Here is a 12,446-nt window from a genome sequence, read left to right as displayed (position 1 = left end):
TCAGCATGAAGAAGAATGTAAATCAATTCATTCTTATTTCCTTAAACAAAGCTCAAGTCCAAGTGGATCAAAGACCTCCACATAAAACTATATATGATGAATCAAATAGAAGAGAAAGTGGGAAAGAACCTCGAACACATTGGCACAGGGGAAAATTTCTTGAATAAAACACCAATGGCTCTAAGATCAAGAATTGACAAATGGTACCTCATTAAATTGCAAAGCTTCTGTAAGGCGAAGGACACTGTCATTATGACAAAACAGCAATCCACAGATTGGGAAAAGATCTTTATCAACCCTACATCCAATAGAGAGCTAATATCCAAAATGTACAAAGAACTCACTAAAAATTAGACTCCAGAGAACCAAATAACCCTATTAAAAACTGGGGTACAGAGCTAAACAGAATTATCAACTGAGGAATCTCAAATGGGTAAGAAGCACTTAAAAGAAATGTTCAACATCCTTAGTCATCAGGGAAATGCAAATCAAATAACCCTGAGATTCCCCCTCCCACCAGTCAGAATGGCTAAGATAAAAAACTCAGGGGATAGCAGATGCTAGCAAGGATGTGGAGAAAGAGGAACATTCCTCCATTGTTGGTGGGATTGCAGACTGGTACAACCACTCTGGAAATCTGGAAGTCTGGTGATTCCTGAGAAAATTGGAAATAGTACTACCTGAGAACCCAGCTATACCTCTCCTGGGCATATACCCAAAAGATGCTACAACATACAACAAAGACTCATGCTCCACTATGTTCATAGCAGCCTTATTTATAATAGCCAGAAGCTGGAAAGAACCCAGATGCCCTTTAACAGATGAACGGATACAGAAAATGTGGTACATCCACACAATGGAATATTACTCAGCTATCAAAAACAATGACTTTATGAAATTCAAAGGCAAATGGATGGAACTAGAAAATACCATCCTGAGTGAGGTAATCCAGACACAAAAGAACACACATGGTATATACTCACTGATAAGTGGATAGATATTAGCCAAAAAGGAAGCTTGGAATACCAACAATACAACTCACAAACCATATGAAACTCAAGAAGAAAGAAGATTACACCAAACTGTAGAAGCTACAGTACTACTCTGTTAGAGAAAAAAATAATCTCTGGGAAGTAGAGGGAGAGAGTGATCTAGGAGGGAGAGAGAAGGGGGAGGGAAAAGGTAGGCCAGTTCAGATATGGGAGGAGATGTACAGAGAGAGGGTCAGGAATTTGAAAGGAGGTGTGCAGCAGTGGGGGAAGGGGAACTGGTGGTAGCCACTAGAAAGTCCCAGATGCCAAGGACTCAAGAGGTTCCCAGGACCCAAGAGAAAGGAAGTCAGCCAAAATACCCAACAAAGGGGAGACAGAACCTGTAGAGACCATATCCAGTGGACAGGCATGGCCCCCAGCTGAGGGATGGGACGACCCACCCATTTCAAAAATATTAACCCAGAATTCCTCCTGTCAAAAGAAAATACAGGGACAAAGAGTGGAGCAGAAACTGAAGGAAAGGCCATCCAGAGACTGCCGCACGTAGGGATCCATCCCATCTGCTGACACCAAACACTATTGCTCATGCCAAGGAGCACTTGGTGACAGGAGTCCTGTATAGCTGTCCCCTGAGAGGCTCTGCCAGAGCTGGGCCAATACAGATGCAGATGTACACAGAGAAACATTGGGCTGAGCACAGGGACCCCAATGGGGAAGTTAGGGCAAGGACTATAGGAGCTGAAGGGGTCTGCAACCTCATAGGAAGAACAATATAAACAAACCAGACCCCCCAACGCTCCCAGGGACTAAATGACCAAACTAAGACTACACAGGCAGTACCCATAGTTCCAGCTGGATATGTAGTAGAGGATGGCCTTATCTGGCATCACCTGGAGGCGAGCCCCTTGGTGCTGTGGAGGCTTGATGGCCCAGGATAGGGGAAGGGAGGGTAGGCCACTGAGGCAAGAATGAGTGGGCGGGTGGGGGAGCACCCTCATAGAGGCACAGAGGAGGGAAGAGGGGATAGGGGTCTTGTGGAAGGGAAAGAGGGAAGGGATAAAATTTGAACTGTAAATAAATAAAATAACCAATTAAAAAAAGAACGTGGTGATTTTTACCATTAGAAAAACTGTGATTTTAAATTGTAATTGGCTGTGCCTGATACATAACACTGTTGTGTTTGTAAATGCATCCACTTAAGTGACTTGTAATGTTAATATCTGTAATATCAGTTTCTAGCTAAGAGAAAGCAATGGCCCAATACCAACAGTGTTCATCCCAACAGCCAGAGAATGTACTTTCTGGCTCAATGGAAGAGATCTTTGTATTTGCAGACAAGGTCTCCTGTATCCCAGGCTGGCTTTTTACTTCCTAGGAAGCATAGGATGATCTTTAAGTTCTGAACCCTCCTGCCTGCAAGGGAGGGAGAGAAGTCATATTTGAGGCTACTGAGGTTCATACCTAGAATTTTAGGTTTAGAGACAGATTACATCTAAAGACTCAGTCTCAGAATTTTTGTTTCTAATTTTAATGAAAAATATTTTTATCTTGATGTTTTAGTTCCCTAAAGAAGAATGTGATACTAAGATTTAGCTGAAACGGGACCTGAGAATGCTACAGACTACTGGGAAAGAAGGTGGGGGTGAGAAGGAAAAGGAGGAATATAATGTACAAAATAGAAGACCAGGAGGGCTATTGAATGCCACCATAAAATATGCTGGTTTCTAAGCAGACCATGCCTAGGGTTAATGACAACTATTATGGCACTCAAGAATAGCTCCATGCACAGTACAAAAGTTTTCCTAGGATTTGGTGAAATACCATAGAAAAAGAGGTCCATAATGAAGAAAGCCCATCTTAAACACTACAGACCCAATGCCAGAACATTCAAGTACAGTCTATACCACTTGGTTGTTGCTTCATAGCTTGAGTAGGAACAGATTTTAAACCATATCAATTCCCTCTTTACCTTCTCCTCAAACAATGTTCTTGTTGACATTTCATTTTCTTCCACTTCAAGTTCTTATTACATAGTACTCAGGCTGATTACATTTATAATTTACCGGCATCTTCCAAGAACACAGGCAAGACGGGATTAGCAAAGTTAGGGAACAAATGAGAACAACAAGGACACTTCTGACCTGGAGAACAACAGTCTTGAGCAATCACTACAAGATGGTATTCTTTAGTTGGGGAACAGAATACCATGGCTGCTTATAGAATAACCAGTATATTAGTTCTTGTGTACAATTTAGGCAAGGTAGGGACGATTTAAAAGGGAATATAGTTTTATTAGTTACTTTTTTGTTGCTGTGATAAGACACCATGATCAAAGCAGCTTATGGAAGACTGAGCTTATTTTGGCTTTGGTTGAAGAGAAATAAGAGGCCACCACGGCAGAGAGGCACAGCAGCTAGCTGCAGGTATGGTGGCAGAAACAGGAAGCTGAGAGTCCACGGTTTCAAACGCAAATGAGAGAGCCAATTTTCCAAAAGTAGTTTCACGTTTTTTTTTTTTTTTTGGTTCTTTTTTTCGGAGCTGGGGACCGAACCCAGGGCCTTGCGCTTCCTAGGCAAGCGCTCTACCACTGAGCTAAATCCCCAACCCTAGTTTCAGGTTTTTAATATCAAAGATTGTTTTCAGTGACATATTTCTTTCAATAAGCCTACCATTGCCAAACCTTCCTAAACAGCACCTCCAACTGGGGACACTCCTTATTCAAACCTCCACTTCCCACTCCCTGGATCCCAGAATCTCCTAGCCAAATCATAATGCAAAACAACACATTCAATCCAACTTCAAAAGTTTCCATAATCCTTCACAACATCAGCGGTTTAAAAGTCTAGTCTTTTCCGAGATCCAAGGGAAGCTCTTAATTGTGCTCTTTCCCCCTTCCCCTGTAACCCCATTTAAAAAAAAGAAAAACCTAACTACATTCTTTCATATAATGGCATAGAATATATACTGACATTCCAAAAGGAAGAAAATGAGACATAATGAAGAATAGTGGACTAAAGAATGACTGAAACTCAGCAGGAAAACCACTCAACCCTGTAGCTTCATGTTTGGTATTAAAGGACTTAGATGTCTCTGCCTCACCAGCTTTGCTGCCTGCAACATCTATTTCTCCCTATAGCTGGTTCCATTCCCTGTTTGCAGCTCTTTATGGTAAATATTCCCCTGTACTGGCATCTCCAACATCTAGGTGCCCCCACTACAAAACCAAGCTTCACTTTTGCTTCACATAATGGCCTCTCAGAGCTTGCTGCCTTAGCAGGGCTTTCATGCAGGGACTGACTGTCTTGCCATCAGGACCAGGTACTAAATAGAAAGGTTAAGTGTACCTAACTTGTGAGTTCAGGGAAGAAAACACACAAGTTGAATCAGTTAGATATAGCCTGTCTGATAATAAATTATTTCTTGCTCAGATATGCCCTGAAAGATAGTATTCTAGTAACTCGCTATATAAGGTATAATCTTATCCCTTCTAGAATATTTAGAAGACAAGCTTTTCCAAATGTCATGTGAACCAGTGAGCTTGTTTTGCTATCTAATGCTATGTTAGAAACATTCTTTTACTGTTACTACCTTTGTCACCTGAAGACAAAACTATTCTAAACATATAGTGCACATTGGGAAAATGAATTAGACCTCGGCTTACATTCTGGTTCTACTAGTTAGCTATAGGACTTTGAGAAAGTTACTTTAAGCTGTAATTTCCTGTTCTATAAAATGAGTATCACAATTCTGTACCCCAAATGTATAATAAGTTGTATTGAAATAAATATCAGCAGCATCTATCAACACACACGGTGCTGAGTGGCTGTGGGTTTGCCTACAGCACTTTCCAACAAAAATCAGAAAGAGTGAACTCAAGGCCATGTCACTGTGACTCATGTAGGACGTTTATAACTCATGAACTATTTTAAGACCTGGCAGGTAGATATGCTCTTTTCGTTTGTACTTGTTTCTCATTCCTAAAGTTCAGGATCTGCTGAAGCCTTTCTCTACTCCTCTCAGAATACAGAAACTTAAGTGGAAGCTCTCAGTTAAGATGACTACAAGGCATGCAGCAACACAAAAGCAGTTTTGTAGTCACAGTGCAGCGTGGGTAGGAACACACAGACACACACACAGACACACATACAGACACACAGACACAGACACAGACACACACACACACACACAGAGAGAGAGAGAGAGAGAGACAGACAGACAGACAGACAGACAGACAGAGGGGTGGGGGCAATATCAAAAATAACACATAAGAACAGAGAATGAGCCTCCTTGTGCTTAGCACAGGCTGTGTTCCTACACTGACTGTATAGAAAGAGGAAGGAGAATAAAACTACCCTGTGTACACCTCAGCCTAGGCCACTGTGCCTGGTCTGTATTGTGAATGAGTAGACATGGGGGGAAAAAAAACAAGAACAAAGAATGGAGGGAAGGTCAGGTCTAAGACATAGTTATGCACATCAACTTTTACAGCTAGTGAATGTCTGAATGGCTTTGAACATATTTAAAAGAAGGTCTGCAGGACTCAAAGTAGTACTTTTTCATCAGGCTTCGTTCGTATAATGGGCCTATAATTCCCACTAAGCAAGAGCATGAGGTGGAGGACAGCAAGTTCAAAACTAGCCTGGGTGACTTGTGAAGTGCCGTTTAAGATCATGCTTGCCAATTCTTTGAAGAGTTTCACTGTGTGCTATTGGGTGACATTGTTCATATCACATGTCCCAGCACATAGAATGTTCACTAAGTCTTTCAAATAAATGTTAGTAAATCTCATTCATGTATCAATGAAAACAGAATCCAGTCCATGCCACCTGTGGATCTCTCAGACATTCCCACCTCAACCTTGTTTCTGTGCCTTGTTGCTGTGTCCCAGCCTCCAAACTCCAGCAGACATCCACTGCTCAATCATTGGTCATGCCTGCCAGAAGACCAGGTAGGCTGCCCTGGGACTTTCTCTCCCGTTTCCTGAGGACCAATTCTCAAGGCTGCTCTTAGCATTGTAACAAACCATTCCTCATGGCCTCCTCTTTACCCAGTCTCTAACATTTCAAAGCATTCTATACAAACATAGCAACTAAGTAGGCCAGTAAAACAGGTAAGACATAGCCAATACAGAAAACATACAGAGAGAAAACAAACCAAAACCAAAATAACTATTCAACAGAGACAAAACCAGCAATCCACACCTAGACCTAAAATCACCCCAAACCCAGAGGCCTAGACACAAGTATAAGAACACAATCAATAACAACAAGGGTAATATAAATAATAAACCAGAGCCCACCTATCCTACCACAGGAGGTCCTGATTATTCTAACATCTGAATACAAGATAAAGACTTTAAAACCAACTAACTATATGAAGATGATAGAGGTCCTTAAAGAAGAAATGAATAAATCCCCTGAAGCCAGAAAAATAAAACAGCTGGAGGAAATGAATAAATCCCTTAAAGAAAGCCAAGAAAAAAACACTTGAAGGAAAAAAAATAAACAGTAAGACCTGAAAATAGAAATAGAAATAATAAAGAATACGCAAACTGAGAAAATACTGGAAATGAAAAATTTAGGAATGTGAACAGGAACTACAGAGGTGTTTCACCAACAGAATACAAAAGATGGAAGAGTGAATTTCAGACATTGACACATAGGTCAAAGAAAATATTAAATCTAAAAAATTCCTCACATAAAACATCCAGGAAACCCAAGATACTATGAAAAGACCAAACGTATGAATAATAGAAATAGAGGAAGGAGAATACAAGCTCAAAAGCCCAGAAAATATTTTCAACAAAATAAGAAAATGTTACTAAAGGAGATACCTATAAATGTAAAAGAAATATACAGAATACCAAATAGATAGGAACAGAAAAGAAAGTCCTCCTTGGCACATAAGAATCGAAATAATACATACATACATACATACATACATACATACATACATACATACATACATACAACAGAGAAATAATATTAATAGCTGTAAAGAAAAAAACAAATAACACATAAAGGCAGACCTTTATTAGAATTCTAATTATTAGAACTACACCTGACTTTTCAATGGAGACTCTAAAAGCCAGAAGGGCTTGGAGGGATATACCGCAGACCCAAAGAGACCATAGATGCCAGTCCAAACTACTACCCAGGGAAACTTACAATCAGCATGGATAGAGAAAATAAGGTATTTCATGTTAAAATCAAGCTTAAACAGAATCTATCTACAAATTCAGGCCTATAGAAGAAGAAAAGAGATCTAAATCAAGGAGGTTAACTACACACATGGAAATAGTTTCACACAAGTAAACAAAACAAAACAAAAAAGCGAACACACACATGCACGCACCCACATAAGCACACATTCTCTCCCATACCCCCTTTCTCTTTCACTCTCTAACACACACACTCACAGGAATTAAAAATCATTGCTCATTGATATTCCTAATATCACTGGACTCAATTACTCAATACAAAGAGATTAACAGAATGGATAAGGAAACAGGATCCATCCTTCTGTTACATACAAGAAACCTACCTTAATATCAAGGATAAACACTACTTCAGAGTAAAAAGTTGAAAGAAGATACTATAAGCAAATGGACCCCAAAAGCAAGCTAGTGTAGCTATTCTAATATCTAAAAAAATGAACTTCAAACCAAAATCAGTCAAAATAGATGGGGAAGGATACTGCATTTTCATCAAAAGAAAAAAATATCTACCAATTTGGCAGTTCAATTTTTTTTTTCTGTTTTGTGATAGGGTCTTCTGACATTTCAATTCTTTAGCATCTATGCTCCAAACAGAAGTTCACCTCCTTTGTAAAAAAGAAACACTACAGCTTATACCACATATTGACCCTCATACAGTGAGAGACTTCAATACCTCACTCTCATCAATGGACAAGATATCCAGGCAAAAACTAAGCAGAGGAATGCGGAAGCTAACTGATCTTATAAACCAAATGAATCCAACAAATATCAAATGAATATTTCATCCAAAATAAAAGAATACTTCTTCTTTTCAGCACCTCATGGAATCTTCTCCAAAAGTGACCACATACATGGTCCCAAAGCAAGTCTCAACAAATACAAGACAATTAAAACAACACTGTGAAAATTACTAAACTAACATGGATTAAAGCTGGATATCAATAACAAAGATTACAAATTAATGGAAAAGGAACAACTCTCTATTGAATAAAAAAATGGACAAAGATAAAAGTAAAGAAATTAAAGACTTTCTAGAACTTAATGAAAATGAATATACAACATACACACACTTAGGGGACACAATGAAAGTGGTGCTAAGAGGAAAGACCTCATATGAGCAACCTAACAGTACATCCGAGAGCTCTAGAACGAAATAAGGAAAGCACATGCAAGAGGAATAGATGGCAAAAAATAATCAAACTGAGGACTAAAATCAATAAAATAGAAACAAAGAATGAAACAGAGTTGGTTATTTGATAAAATCAATAAGATTAACCCTCATCCAAACTAACTAAAAGGCAGAGAGAATATCCAAATTAGAAAAAAAATCAGAAACAAAAAAAGGAGGCATAACAACAGACACTGAGGGAATCCAGATATACTTTAAAAACCTGTACTCCACTAAAATAAAAAAAATCTAAAAAGAAATGGATAATTTTTCTCAATAGGTACCACTTACCAAGGTTAAATCAAGATCAGATAAACGATTTAAATAGACCTCTAACCACTAGTAAAAGCAGTTATTAAAAGTTTCCCGGGGCTGGGGATTTAGCTCAGTGGTAGAGCGCTTACCTAGGAAGCACAAGGCCCTGGGTTCGGTCCCCAGCTCAGAAAAAAAGAACCAAAAAAAAAAAAAAAAAAAAAAAAAGTTTCCCAACAAAAAAGCCCAGGACCAGACAGTTTTAGCACAGGCACAGAATTCTACAAGATTTTCAAAAATGGGCTAATGAGCTAAAGAAAATAGTCCTCATTCCACAGTTACCCTGATACACAAACCATATAAAGACTCAACCAAAAAAGAGAATTACCCTTATGAACATAGATTCAAAAACACTCAATGACAATACTTGCTAACAGAATGCAAGAACATGTCAAAAAGATTGTCCACTATGATCAGTTAGGCTTAAATCCAGAGATCCAGGGATGGCTCAATGTTATAAAAATCAGTAAATGTAATCCACCTGTGACAGTCTGAATAAAAATGGCCCACATAGGCACATAGGAAGTGGGACTATTAGGAGGTGTGGCCTTGTTAAGGAGTTATGGTCTTTTCTGAGTAAGTGTGGCTTTGTTGGAAGAAGTGTGTCACTGGGGTGGGCTTTGAGGTCTCAGATGCTCAAGCCAGGCCCAGTGTCACTCTCTTCCTGCTGCCTGTGGATCTAGATGTAGAGCTCTCAGCTCTTCTCCAGCACTATGTCTGCCTGCATACCACCACGTTTCCCACTATGTTGACAATGAACTACAACTATGAACTGAAGGCACCCTCACTTAAATGATTCACTTTATAAGAGTTGCTGTGGTCACAGTGTCCTTTCATAGCCCTACACAAGACACCACCATATAAATGAACTAAAAGGAAAAAAACAACACCCCCCCACCACCAAAAAACCCCAAAAGCATGATCATCACATCAGATAAAAGTCCTGGAGAGATTAGAAATACAAAGGACATACCTAAACATAATAAAAGCAATTTATAGCAACCCTATAGCCAACATCAAACTAAGTGAAGAGAAACTCAAAGCAGCTCTACTAAAATCAGGATCAGATAAGGTTGCCCATTTTCTCCATATCCATTCAATATTTTGCTACAGCAATAAGACAACTGGAGGAGATCAAAAGGGTAAGATTTGGAAAGGAAGTGAAAATTTTGTTACTTGCAGATTGTAGTATACATAAATCAACCAAAAAATTCCACTAGAAAACTCCTACAGCTGATAAACACTTTCAGCAAAGTAGGTGAATACAAGATCAACTCAAGAAAATTAGTAGCCCTTATACATACAAATGACAAAGGGGTTGAGAAAAAAAAATCAGGGAAACAACACCCTTCACAATGACCTCAAAAAATATAAAATATCCTGGGGTAACTCTAACCAAGTAGATAAAAGACTTGCATGATGAAATCTTCAAGTCTTTGAAGAAATTATTATAGAAGATATAAGAAGACAAAAAGACCCATGTTCACGCATTGGTAGTATTAACATAGTAAAAATGGCCATCCTACTAAAAGCACTCTACAGATCCAATATATTCCCAGTCAAAATTTTAATGCAATTCTTTATAGACCTTGAGAGTCCATTCTCAACTTCATGCAAAAATTAAAACAAACAAACAAACAAACCCAAGGTAGCTAAAGCAATCCTGAACAATAAAAGAACTTCTGGAAGTATTATCAACCTTTATTTCGCTTTGTATTATAAAGCTGTTATAGTAATAAAAACTGCATATTATTGGGATAAAAACAGATATTCTGACTAATGGATTCCCGTATCAATGACCATCTGATTTTTGATAAAGAAGTTAGACATATACTAGAAAAAAGAGAGCATCTCCAACAAATGGAGTTGGTCAAAATGGTATGTCTGTACATAGAAGATAAGTAAATCAAAGATCTTAACATAAAACCAGACACACTGAACCTGACAGAAGAGAAAGTGAGGAATAACCTTGCATGTTGGCACAGGAGACAACATCCTGAACTGAACACCAACAGATCAGGCACTAAGATCAACAATTAGTAAATGGGACATCATAAAACTGTAAAGCTTCTGTAGGGCAAAGAACACCATCAATTTAACAAAGAGGCAGCCTACAGAATGGAAAAAGATTTTTACCAGCTCTACATCTAACAGAAATTCAAAATAAATAAAGAACTCAAGAAATTAGATACCAAAAAAAAACAAAACAAAACAAAAAAAACCCCAAACAAACAAAACCAAGAAAGCCCTCCAAAAATAAAACTGATCAACCCAACTTAAAAAAACAGCTACAGACCTAAACAGATTTCCTAATAGAGGAGACTCAAATGGCTGAGAAACACTTAAAGAAGTGTTCAATATCCTTAGCCACCAGGGAAATGCAAATTAAAATGACTTTGAGATTCCACCTTACACCTGCCAGAATGGCTAAGATAAATAATACAAGTGACAACTCATGCTGTTGAGGATGTGAAACAAGGAGAACACTGCTCCACTGCTGGTGGGAATGCAGACTTTTGTAGCCACCTCAGAAATCAATACAGTGGCTCCTCAGGAAATTGGGAATTGACCTACAATACCCAGTTATATTGCTCTTAGGCATATACCTAAAGGATGTTCGGTCCTACCACAAAGACACTTATTCAACTATGTTTACTGAGGCTTTACTTGTAATAGTCAGAAACATACAAACAACCTAGATGTCCTTCATATGGTACATTTACACAATTGGAGTATTACTCAGCTGTTAAAAAAAATCATGAACTTTTCAGTTAAATGAATGCAGCTAGAAAAAAAGCATCCTGAGTGAGGTAACTCAGACCCAGAGAGATAAATATTGTATAAATTGACTAATAAGTGGATACTGGCTGTTAAGTAATGGATAATCTTTCTATAATCCACAGACCCAGAGGTTAGGTACAGAGGAGGGCTCTAGGGGACAATGCATGGTCCTCCCTGGGAAGGGGAACAATAAATTTTAAGGACAGAGTGGGGCAGGTAGGGCTGGGAGCAGGAAGAGTCAGGTGAGTCAGGAAGGGGGGCAATGAAGGAGGAGAGTGTGGGGAGAGACTGCTAAACTGGGGAGCATCAGGGGAGTGATGCAGAAACCTAGTGCAGTGGAAACTTCCTGGAGTCTACAAGGATGAACTTAGTGAGGACTCCTAATAATGAAAGTTATGGGGTATTGACCTAGGCATCTTTCTGTATCCAGTGGTGGGACTGGGTTGCATTCTGTTGAGTTATTGGCTGAGAGGGTCCTGTAGAGATTCCTAGTAACAACGCAGGCTGATGCTAAGACAGAAGGTTGCTCTCCAATATATTCCTACATACAGAGCGATCCCCCAAATTCTCAGACCCAAAGAGACTGAAATATTAAAAAAAAAATTGCTGGTTGCTGGATTTCTTACATGTTCGATTTTTCATGGTATTTGAAATAAGTTGTACCTTTTTCTTTAATAAGTTATATCTTAATTTACAGAAATTTTAAACCTGCATTCTGCTTTTCATTTTAATACAGACAGTAGCATCTTAAGCTATGACTCAGTGTTTTCACTGTTCTTTGATCAAGATTGAGGTGAAAATAATTTGCTTGCCAAGATATGCACTTGTTCAAGGTTCTAATTCTCAAACATTACAGGTAGGGACATGAAAGGTATAGTGTTTCAAAAGTTCTTTTCCTCTATAACTTCATGAAGTATGTGTTCTACATGATTTATCTAAAGGTTCTAAGGAGAAATAGATGAATAAAACATAAACT

At 38.6% G+C, this 12,446-nt stretch overlaps 1 protein-coding gene and 1 non-coding gene across 4 annotated transcripts in view; one reads left to right on the top strand and one right to left on the bottom strand.

Annotated features, from left to right (window-relative positions):
• Positions 1 to 12,446, bottom strand: part of Afg2a (AFG2 AAA ATPase homolog A) — a 191,190-nt gene that overhangs the window by 31,595 nt on the left and 147,149 nt on the right. The window lies entirely within an intron of this gene.
• Positions 5,273 to 5,405, top strand: LOC120101257 (small nucleolar RNA SNORA51). The gene has a single exon (XR_005501633.1). It is a non-coding gene; the product is annotated as a small nucleolar RNA SNORA51 (small nucleolar RNA).

This window comes from Rattus norvegicus, chromosome 2 (assembly GCF_036323735.1).
Source record: "Rattus norvegicus strain BN/NHsdMcwi chromosome 2, GRCr8, whole genome shotgun sequence".
In the NCBI taxonomy this organism is placed as follows: domain Eukaryota; kingdom Metazoa; phylum Chordata; class Mammalia; order Rodentia; family Muridae; genus Rattus; species Rattus norvegicus.
This window is presented reverse-complemented; position numbering and strand designations above follow the sequence as displayed.